The sequence below is a fragment of the Ixodes scapularis genome, unplaced genomic scaffold, assembly GCF_016920785.2.
Source record: "Ixodes scapularis isolate PalLabHiFi unplaced genomic scaffold, ASM1692078v2 ptg001477l_1__unscaffolded, whole genome shotgun sequence".
Taxonomy (NCBI): Eukaryota; Metazoa; Arthropoda; class Arachnida; order Ixodida; family Ixodidae; genus Ixodes; species Ixodes scapularis.
The window spans coordinates 58,591-69,596 of record NW_024610154.1 but is presented as its reverse complement, the minus strand read 5'-3'; the positions used below and the strand labels follow the sequence as shown (position 1 = coordinate 69,596).

General features: G+C 46.1%; 1 pseudogene; it reads right to left on the bottom strand.

Annotated features, from left to right (window-relative positions):
• Window positions 1–1,322: 1,322 nt before the first annotated feature.
• Window positions 1,323–1,930, bottom strand: LOC121048022 (annotated as a pseudogene).
• Window positions 1,931–11,006: the final 9,076 nt, after the last annotated feature.

Below are 11,006 nucleotides of genomic sequence, written 5' to 3'. Positions count from 1 at the left end.
ATGGTATACATGAACGCGTGTACAAACAGCACAAGGTATAACACAAGACACTGACACTTTCCATTCCTATACACACGGAGAGTCGTCACCACCAGCTTATATACTGCTGTATTTTTTGTAACCGATTAGGCTGGCGACCACTGTCATATTTTGCATAAATACAAAAAGACTGTGCAAGATTTACCCGTATATAATATTTTCCCCTACCGCCCTTAGGAAAGCGCTCTTATCTCTAATGTAATCCACTGCAAAAGTGAACTGCAGGTTATAAATACATTTGAATAGTCGCTACACGTCACGTTTTCGTCGGTTTCGTTTCTCGCTAGCCTACACTTCAAGTATACAGAAGCCTGTTTAATGAGTTGTATTATCGAAACTAATTTCTGGAATTCAAACTTTCTGAATATGCTGACGCATTTTCTTTTCTCTTTTTACATATCCGGATGACTTCAGCGGTGGTTGAGTACACGCAAAGTAACGTTGAGTACACTGAGCACGCGGAAGTGATTCTGGCGAAGCGCGTCCACCGGTCCCCCCGAAGCATTGTTTGTTTTCTCCTTTTCACTACCATTGTTTCTGCTCAAGCGCGTTTCTTTCAAATGTATGTTCTATGCGCTCGCGCTCGCGCCAAGGGGACAGTGCAGAATTGCGCTTTCGGGCCCGTGCCTTCACCTACGTATGCTAAATTATATGAGCATCAAAGAACGCCGAGATCATAGTTCTCTGCGCCGCACCTGCTGGCGTCTGCAAAAGTACTTTTTCTAAAGCAAAAATCTAAAACAAATAGCACTTGTATGTTTGCCAACGCCTTATTTTTGAAAATACACTTGGAATCTTTTATATAGATAAAAGAAGCGCGCGCCGGAAGGACTGAAATTCTAGTCCTTTTGGGATGACACACATATCCATTTGGGATGACCGACACTTGCCCTAGCGGCCCTGCCATTGTTTGAGGTATTTTTTAAACGCCATTTTGAAAATGGACTTTAGCTGGGCCGTCATATTCCGCATTATATCTTCTTGTGACCCACATAGGGTCCCTTTCAGCGGCATTTTTATCTTGGGGAAGTGCCAGAAATCACAAGGAGCGACGTCGGGAAAGTAGAGAGCCTGATGCGTGCTGTGTCTGGCCAAGAAACTCAATCGGATGCAAAGAACGAGCTGGTGCAGTCATGGTGCCACTGCCGTGTTCCAGCTACCCACAGATCCGGTGTCTCGTGCTGCACGGCATTGTGAAGAGTACTAGCAGAAGATACGTTGAGGTAGTACTCTTTGGTAATGTTTTAACCTTGTAGTGCATACTCGGGATGCATTACCCCAGGAGAGTCAAAGAAAATGGTCAACATCACTTTGATGTTGCTATGCACCTGTCATGCTTGTTTTCACACCGGGATGTTGAATGTCTCCATTGTGATGACTACATCTTGGTTTCCAGATCGTACGCGTTAACTCATGACTCATCACCAGTGATGACGGAGTTCAGGAAGCTGGGGTCACCATTTATGGAGTCCAACATGTCTTGCGAGACGTCCAGACAGAGTTCCTTTTGCTCTATAGTGAGCAACGTCGGCATGAATTTCACAGACACTCTACGTAGACCCAAATCCTCCTTCGAAATTGAATGCACTGAACTGGAACATACTCCCACCTCAGCTGTAGGTTTTTTTAACGGTGCTGCGACGGTCCTGCACAAAAAGAGTCCGCACTTGGTTAATCACCTCGTTATTTCGGCTAGTTGAAGGCCTTCCGGAACGTGCGTCGCTTTCCACAGACGTGCGGCCATCTTTGATCCGGTAGCACCACTTGTTAATTTGTGCAATGTGCATGGCATTGTCGCCGAAAGCCTGCTGAATCTTTCTAATTGTTTTCACCTGAGTGTCACCAAGTTTGAACAAAATTTGAAGCAATACATATATTCAAGCCGTAGCATCACCTTAGGAAAAGAAAGAAAAAACGACGAAGACTGGCTGCAATTACTCACTCGGAAGCTGACTGCCAGCAACTCATTTTCTGCGGGCCTGATAAAATTCAGTCATCTGCATTAATGTTCCCTTCACCTCCTCACCAGAAGATGCTGTCCGCACTTCATTTGTTTCCGTGGGACAAATTTAGGTCGGATACCTTCACATACTGCAAAATGCGGCACGCCAAACCTGAGGAGGCACAGACACGTAGCCAGAGGGTGCTTAGGCTCGGAGGGTGGGCGGAACGTGCTACCACAGGTTATGCTCTCGTCTTGTCAAAGTGCCTGTCAGTCAAGCGAATGGCTTTCAGAATTATTTATGCTTCAAAACAGAGTTCGGAGCTCTCTTCGGCGCTTCCACGAGTTGTTCTTGATCTTCTCTCTTTAAAAGGACCATTCTGTGGTCTGGGGTGTTGCCTGTAGGGTCCAAAGATCCAGACACTGAAGCCGTACAGGGTATGTGCTTGCCTCTTTAAAGGGATACTGAACCGAATTTTGAATTTTGCGAAATAAGGCTCTAGAAGCGTTGAACAGGACTCTACGAACTCCAAAACATTACTTGTACATCGATATCTCAAAAGGAATGGCCGCACTTTTGGAAAAGAAGGGCGTGACCAAGCGAGGCCTCTGACATCACCGCCCTGCGGGAGAATTTGAGAATGAGGGGGAGCGGCCTCGCTTCGGTTCACCAGCTCGACACGGGACGTAGTGAGGAGGAGAGGGAATGGGGAATCGAATCGTGACGTGCCTTGTCTTGTCGGCCTCGTCAACCGGGTTCAGTAAGGCACTTCTTTTCTAAAAATATGGCGATCCGTTAGAGATATCGCTGTATGAGTGATGTTTTGGGGTTTTGCATCGACCCGCCTATCTGTCCAGCCTTGTTTTGCGAGTTCGAAAATTCGGTTCAGTATCTCTTTAAAGCTTAGTCGAAAGACATCACGTTTTACCCAGAGGCTCCACACCAGACGTGTCACTCTCAGAGGCGTCATCTATATCCAGCCCGATGATGATGGGCTGGATGTGAGCACTAGTGGCATTGCCTTGTTGGAACGCTTCTTCCACCCCAACAATGTGCTTCCAAGCATTGCACAAGCTTTCAGCCGTGACCAACCCAGCTTCATTGATGAGCTATTGAAATATGGCACTTCTCGAGAACTCCCGAGTGACTGTGGATGTGCCTTCCTGTCAAAGTCTAGTCTGAAATTCTGCAAGCCTGCCTCCCCCCCCCCCCCCCCCCCCCCAATCCACCTTTACCTACCGTTTGAACAGAATCTTATCTGATATGTTCTCAGTGTATGCCATTGAAGCCCTGAACCCACAATATGACAGACGTCGCACACAAAAAGATGCCATTCACGTGCTCCATCTCAAACCTTAACATCGAGCCATCGACCTCGTAGCTCCATGACGAGACGCGCTTCCTTGAAAAGGTGTAATATTACAAGATGAAGATACTGCTTAGGAGAAGACGAGGTGGAGGACAACTAACTCGCGCAGCAGAAGTCCAGCCTTCTGCAACAATCTTCATTCCTATACAAACCACCTTTTCATCGAAACAATATTAGTAGTGGAACAGCACCTGGGTCCCGGTGACAAGATGGCATTTCCGGGCTTTCAGTTAGGCTGTACATAAGGAGAGCAACTTTTTTTATTGTGATCCCATACCTCTCAGTGTGACATAAGTGAGAACGTGAAGCATGCTTCTTAATCAATGCTTGTGGAAATGCATAAGCAAACTTTCTAAATTTCTAAAAAAAATACAGGAGATGATGCCTGTTCCAATAAAAACCACCACCGTTTTTAATGTGTTTATTTTCAAAATATACAGTACAAATTTAAATCGGACTGCTTTCGTTTAAAAACAAATAACATCAAGTAATGTGATTTAGGTTTAAAACAATGTTCAACTGAAAAACAAGTCTTTATAAGGCACTGCACACATGGTATACTATGAACAGCCTTTACTATAAGTTAATGAAAGCAGGTCTTGAATCACAAGCAGCTCCAGACTTGCAATGCAACTGTGCCCATTTTTGTGTGCGAAACCCCGATGGCATGCTCAAGAAGGGTGAGTGTATTTTTGATTTCAGCAGAGTATTTGATGTTCAAAGCCCAGAACAGGCACATCAACAACGACACTGCTTGTGTAAGGCTTGTAGCATCAATGGTCAAACCTTCGACTGTGACTGCATACACTGAAGATGTGAGCACGTCCTCACCAGTGTACAGAATACTTGGGTTCATGTACTGGGCGCCCGGCTCTTGTGAGGAGGACAAAGGCCATTTCGATAAAAATACCAACATGCAAATCGCTGCACAGTTAAAAACTTTCCCGAGTCATTTCATTCTTATTAAAAGTAAAACTTATACTTCTTTCAATTTAGTAATGCTGTTGGGCTAACGTGCTTTTAAAGTTTATCCAGACATTTTGGGAAAAATGTGCAAATCAAAACTTGCTGTTTCGGCAAGACAAATGACATTAAAACAATTCCTCAGAAGGTCTTTACAGACAACCTGGTAATTGTTCAGTTTGTTATGTCGTCACATATTTTTCGCAGGAGTAGAGTTTTGGAAACAGTCCCACACTGCACTTTATTTTGAAGTAAATGATTAAGCACAAAAGGTTGTATGTATCCATATAAACTTGCTGGAATGATCCTCAACTTTCGAAAGGAAAAAAAAAAAATATTTGCAATGTCTACCGCAGTCTCAAGCAAGCACCCACTCAAAATTCGAGGATAATCACGAAAAATTGGGGGATGGGTGCTTCTGAGGTCCTCAATATGCAAAGGACTTGCCTTTGCATATTTTCGAAATGTTACAAAATTGCGAGACACTTATTGTGGAATGGGTGGATGCTCGCATTTCACAGTAAATAAAACCCAGTTCGTTTTAAATATTAACTACCATAATTATACAACTGATCTACCCAGTTCACTCAAGCATATCACTTTTTCAGGTTGGAAGCTTTTTCTGAGGGTACGTATAAATGCGAAAAAGTACTATTTCTTCAATTGTTGTAGTGTTTTATATCACAACACTCGGGAGGAGCTCTGCATTTGTTTTTCATCGCATCCTCCCCAAACATCAGGGTTTACAATGTTAGAGCTTTTAGCTTTTTTGTTGGTATGAGAAAGTAGGATTTCTTCTCCCCAAAATAAATATGTGCCTGGTGCGACATAATGGACCTTTTCCGAGAAGCATTCTGCGCACGTGCGAGCGCCCGATGCCAAGCAGCAAAAGACGGCACGAAAAATTGAGAAAATTCAGAAGGAGGCTGTGGATCAGCGAGTAGAACACGTAATTGCAGCATATTTATAATTGTGTTACACAGAAAAAGAAAGTGGACAGAAAGATAAACGCAACACTTGGGTGGACGCCAGGGATGCCCTTTAAAGTTGCGATGGGCATGCGCCGCAACTCAGAGAACAAAGAAACTGGTAGCGTGGCTCCCATTATAGATTGGTAGCGCAGGTACTTCACTTCCTTGATTTTTAGTTCGTGCAGCCACCGCCTAGTGCCGTCGGTATGTGGAAAAGATCTATTGCTGCAAGCACAACAGCACCCCTGTTATGCACCTTATTCTCATTTAAGCTGACGACAAATTTTGCATTCATTATCACTTTTCACCACAGTAATTGTTCTGATTACAGCTTTCCCGTTCTGTAAGAAAAAAAGAAAATACTGGCGCATCACTCATTCACAAAATGTCGTGCTCTGTACATTATATACCTGTGAACCCTTTTGTTATTATTTGAAATTAATAAACAAGTTTTATCACTTTCCACTTTCCAAGTTATTGATGTTAATATCCTAATGGGCTTTTCTCTCTAATAATAAATATCTATTTTAATTGAAATAGGCATGCCGAGCAATTCATACTAGACTCTTCACGAGGTTGTTGCTTCTTTCCTTCAGCAGGCATGGCAGCAAGATCAAGGCACCGTTGGCAAGGAGAGCTGGAGAAAAAAAAAAGAAAAATAACATCTTGGAAAATAATGTTTTGCAATCAAATGTTGCCATGGTTATACAATCACAATATACTATCTAGAACCTTTACCAGGTGTTCACTACATTACTTCGTTTTAGCTTTGGCATGTCAACCTATAGTATGTATTCACGCGAGTCTTGGGAACAGTGCCGCCTTTGTGTCCGCGAGAGCAGACAACCACACCGCCACACCCGCACTGCCCGGCGATTTCTCTGCCAACACCATGCACAAACGACGGACGCTTTACGCAGTTGTGTTGTTACAGTGCAGTGGATAGTTGCGGCAACATTATGATGTTGTCTTCGGAAAGTAGTTTTCCACCGTTGGGCCCTTATGGCAGACAGCCAACAGGAACATGTACACTACGAGAAGATGGAAATCTGCAGCGTGGATCCCATCGGTCTGTCGCCGAATGGCCTCATCCAAGACAACAGGTGGCAGACGCGGGTGGAAATGACTGACATCCAGGACTTCAGTGCAACCCACTTCAAACGATAATGAGAAACTGATCGTTTCCAGTCTAGTCGTATCTTAAGTGGGTAGCACTGTACTTGATGTTAACAACAAGTTTTGTTATGTGCAAGGAAGTCTTAAATGCCGGTAACTACAGGCTAATGGGTTCAGGCACTGTCGATGAAATCAGCAATTGCGGAAAGCGCGATCGTCGTCTCGCAGGTAAGGTAGACCTACGAATATTTACTTTTACAAGTTTAATCAATCTTTGATCTGGCGAAATAGACTCAACTCGCGGCACTTGTTTTCAAGTACGTCTGTGGCACTTTTTGTTTTTGGCAGACATTATTTCTTTTGACATGTCGACATCCCAAGAGGGCTAGGCCTATCGTGCTGGTCAAGTTCAGCCGCTATAAAGGACTCCCAAGAGAAGACCCAAACGTAAGCTTCCTACCGGAGGAGGCGGAAAATCGGCCTTGAAAGAAATTATACCATTCTTGAGCATGTTTTCGTCTTTTGAGTTGCAGCAACCTCAAAGCTTTCGGGCGCTGTTGCTTGCCAGTGACAAGCAACAGCCCGTACTCCAACCTCGTGTTGCTCGCATGGCGCCAACAATTCACAGTATCACTTTACAGCGTGCTGTACAGTTCTTAAAGGGCAACTCCGGCCAAAACTCAAAATGAAATAAATTACTGGTATCAATGTAGTGACACAAAATACGACCCCAGCCAAAATATCACGTCCGTCGGACGCCGCATTCTCAACTAATGCCGATAATAAAAATGCGACCCGCCGCGAGCCGCTGCTCCTTAGCGGGCGGCCAGCGGGTTGCCGATCGCTAAAGCAACATTGGGCCGTGACGTCCGTATCGTTCTCTTTTTTTCCTCCGGTCCGGGCGTTGCGCGGAGTGCGCTTCTTTTTTGCCGCTACCACCGCTACTTCGGCTTGTGATTGGCGTGTTTAGTCGTTGCTTTTATCTATAGCCCGTGTAGCTTCGGTATAGCCTTTTGTTTATTTGCTTGTGAGGACCCTAAGACTCGTTTTAGCGAGCAACTCGGTGCGCCTAAGACTGCCCAGCTGTTCTTCAAAAGATGCCGAGTGCAACTTGTAGCGCTGTGGGCAGCTCAAACAACCCGCTGCGCAACACAGAGGTGCTTTTTCACAAGTTTCCAACGGACCGTAAATTGCAGGAGGTGTGGGTGAACGCTGTTCGACGAGTAAACTTTGGACTTCGGCTTTTACGCGCGAGAGGAAAAAAGAACGAAAAAACAGACGTGTACAGTTCAGCACACGCGTGTTCGGGCGCCGCGGCCCGCGCCGGAGAGCCTCAAAGCTTCGTGTCTGGGACTGACCAACAGCGCGAAAGCGAGAGGGCCCCAAGTACTATACGTCACTGGCAGCGCGGCGTAGAGCAACGCCGCTCCATCCACGGAGCCCCAATGACAATTGAGGCCTAGCGACGAGCACGGAAGATCACAAATACGGCGACAGCCGCCGAGTACGGCAGCGAACGAGTTCACTCGTTTTCCAGTCGCTAGCTTTTGGGTATACAAGCGACGAGTACGGCATAACGCACGCACGGCGGCGGCCGCCGAGTATGGCACCGCACGAGTTCACGGGTTTTTCAGTCGCTAGCTTTTTGGGTATACGCACTAACTCTTGCTACATAGGCTGGATAACTACCACGTATACAGAATTAAAACAAAATCAGCTTACCTCCTATCTTTAGACGGCTAGCGCAACAGAGGTAGGTGCCGCTCGGCCTGCATACTCGTTGATTGAGAACGATCTTGACGTCGCGTTCACATAGCAGCCGATTCCCAGTGTTGCCGGGGCCTCGAGCGGCTAGTTTCGGTTTTGTTGGCCGCGCCCCAAGCAAAAGTTTGAAACGTCGATATCTTTAAAACTATGCACAATAAGGAGAAAACAATTACACCTTGCAATTCAGAGACGCTGACTGCACTAAAAACAGTCATAATCCCAAAATCGAAAGTATGGACCGGAGTTGCCCTTTAAGGAGAATGATTAGCCTCCTAAAAGTGAATCAAGCAAAGGTGCAGACGTGCTCCAGAATTACGCGAATATCTTAAGTCTACCTCACCTGTGAGACGACAATCGCTCTCTCTGCACTCGCTGCTTTCATCAACGGCTCCTGGAGCCCTTAAAATACTCGGTTGAGCGTGACAAAATTTGTCTTCAGGAGGTAATCCGAGATGTCAGTAATTTCCCCCAGTGGCCATAGCTAAGCTCTTGGACGTGCGGCTGTGGAGCGAACGGATCCACGCCGCAGATTTCCACCTTCTCCTCATAGCCTGTGCATTCTTTTCCACTGTCCACCATAGGAGCCCAGCAATGGAGAAACCCGTGCCGTAGACAGCATCGTAACATTGCCTAGACTATACACCTTTTCCGTCTAACCTCGACCCAGCGCGTAACGTGCGTAGCCTCGACTCGGCGACTCGGCGCACAGCGGGAATAGTTCTTCCGGTTCTAACACTTCCGGTATGCGGGAGCAGGCCTAGCCGGCTGGCAAGATACTGAAGTGGTGCGCGTTAAATGGGTTTTGAAGCACTTGACAGCGAAGTGAGTTGTAATAAGGTGGGTTAATACGTCGATGTATCATGTCCGCGCATATTTGGTCATCGGGCTGCCACTGCGCAGTCGTTGGCTGCAGCAGCAATTTCCGAAAACGGAAGATAGCGCGCGACAAATTGTGCACCGAACACAAGAAGTCGCAAAGCGAATGCGGCTGTAACGTATACCTTTTGCATCGCTTCCCCACTGATATCAGCGGGTAAGCGATGCAATATCAGCACATAAAAAAAGCAAATAGGCAGTATAGAAACGGACATCTACAAGTGCAGTAATAGGCCTCGATAAGTCAAATGCAGAACGAATTTTGCAGCTTGTGGTGCAAATGTAAGCCCCTGGGTGTAACGATTGTTATTGTCTACTCATGTTTTGCTTTTCATTCCGTTCATTCCTACGAGGATGTGCACTATAATTTTGTGTGTTGCTCGGTAGCGACGCCCGTTAAACTACGTTAATGGAAACAATACGAAAAGAGGGCAAAAAATCGTCGTCGTCCTCCCCCCCCCCCCCCCCCCCTTCCTTTCACCCCCATCTCCTGAATAGTTCCGAAGCATCTGGGCGTCATACAAAGTAGAGATGTCCCGGTAACTAGCGATCGTACCTCGACGGTGCACCATAACAATAAACCGTTCGGCCCGCGTCGCCAACTCCCATTGTGAGTATTTCTACGATTAAACGATGATCGCCCAGGGTCGCCCTCGCTCGCGCATAGAAACCCTCCGTTAGTTATTCGCAGAAGGCAGTCATTCTTCACAAGCAACAACACGCGAAGAGTAAACACTGGTAAACGTCCTCAGGAAAAGTGAACATGCCTCCGATTTCGATTACCGGCGACGCTGGCGACGAACCTCTCGGCGCTGTTGGTGCAACAACGGGCGCCATGAAGGCGAATAAACACGCCAGAACACAAGAGTAATTCACACTTTCAATAACAAACAAATTATGAACTCACTAAAGGGAAAACAATGAAGATACGATGCGCGGGGTCAATGGGGACAACGCGGGAGCTAGGAACAACGCTGCTTTCCGCATACCAACATGGGCGCACAACAACTAGACGCCAGACGGCAGACGGCGCGGCTGTCGCTGCAACAGGCAAGATGGCGACGACTACGCGGAAAAGGTGTATACACTGCACCGCACCACCGCAACTGCATAGAGCATCCGTCGCTGTCACTTGTGCGTGGTGTTGCATGCAAGAATCACTGGGCAGGGGGGCTGTACAAGCACAGTTGTCTGGTTTCGCGGACACAAAGATGGCACTGTTTCCAGAATGCATAGGTCCCAAGCTGAGCTTAAATACACCCCATTGCTGAAAAAAGTTCTGCTCGAGCCATAGGCTATAATTAGGGCTCCGTGTTTTCGGAGTTTATTTCTCGTCAAATTCGGAGGGTGTTTTTCGGAGTTTATTTTTTGCCGAAGATTCGGAGTTTATCGGAGTTTATATTTGGTTCATTCCCAATTCTCCGAAATACGGAGTTTAATTTCGCAGTGTTTCCTATTCAACATAAACATGTAAATAATAACCAGATGTAAACGTATGCCAGATAAACAATCAAACGCGCTTGTACCGATTAAAATTGCTTCAGATGAATTTGACGTTCGTGCCATTGCCATTGGCAATATTAATTTGTCCCACTACAAAAGTGTTGCTTCGATAAACGTCGATACCTTAAAAATCAATAAACTCCCGGGGGCAGTCACTACGAAGCTCGTAGTCATCCCATCTTATTCCATCAATCTAGCCCGCGGCCGCGCGAGGTGGAGTGGTTAAGGAGGTAATAGAAAGTTTCAACTGTTCCGTTTCCCTATTTAATAGAATCTCTATGGTGCATAGCTTTCACTGTTAGAAAAGCATACTGTCTGCTTTCTCTAAGTCACAAATCGCTTGGCTCAAAATGGAAACCAAAAGATTGGGTTTTGTCGTGACCCGAATGTACGATGACCTGCTGCACTGAATCAACCTCGACGAAAGAAGCGGCAAGACCCCTTTTGACAACGGTCTGA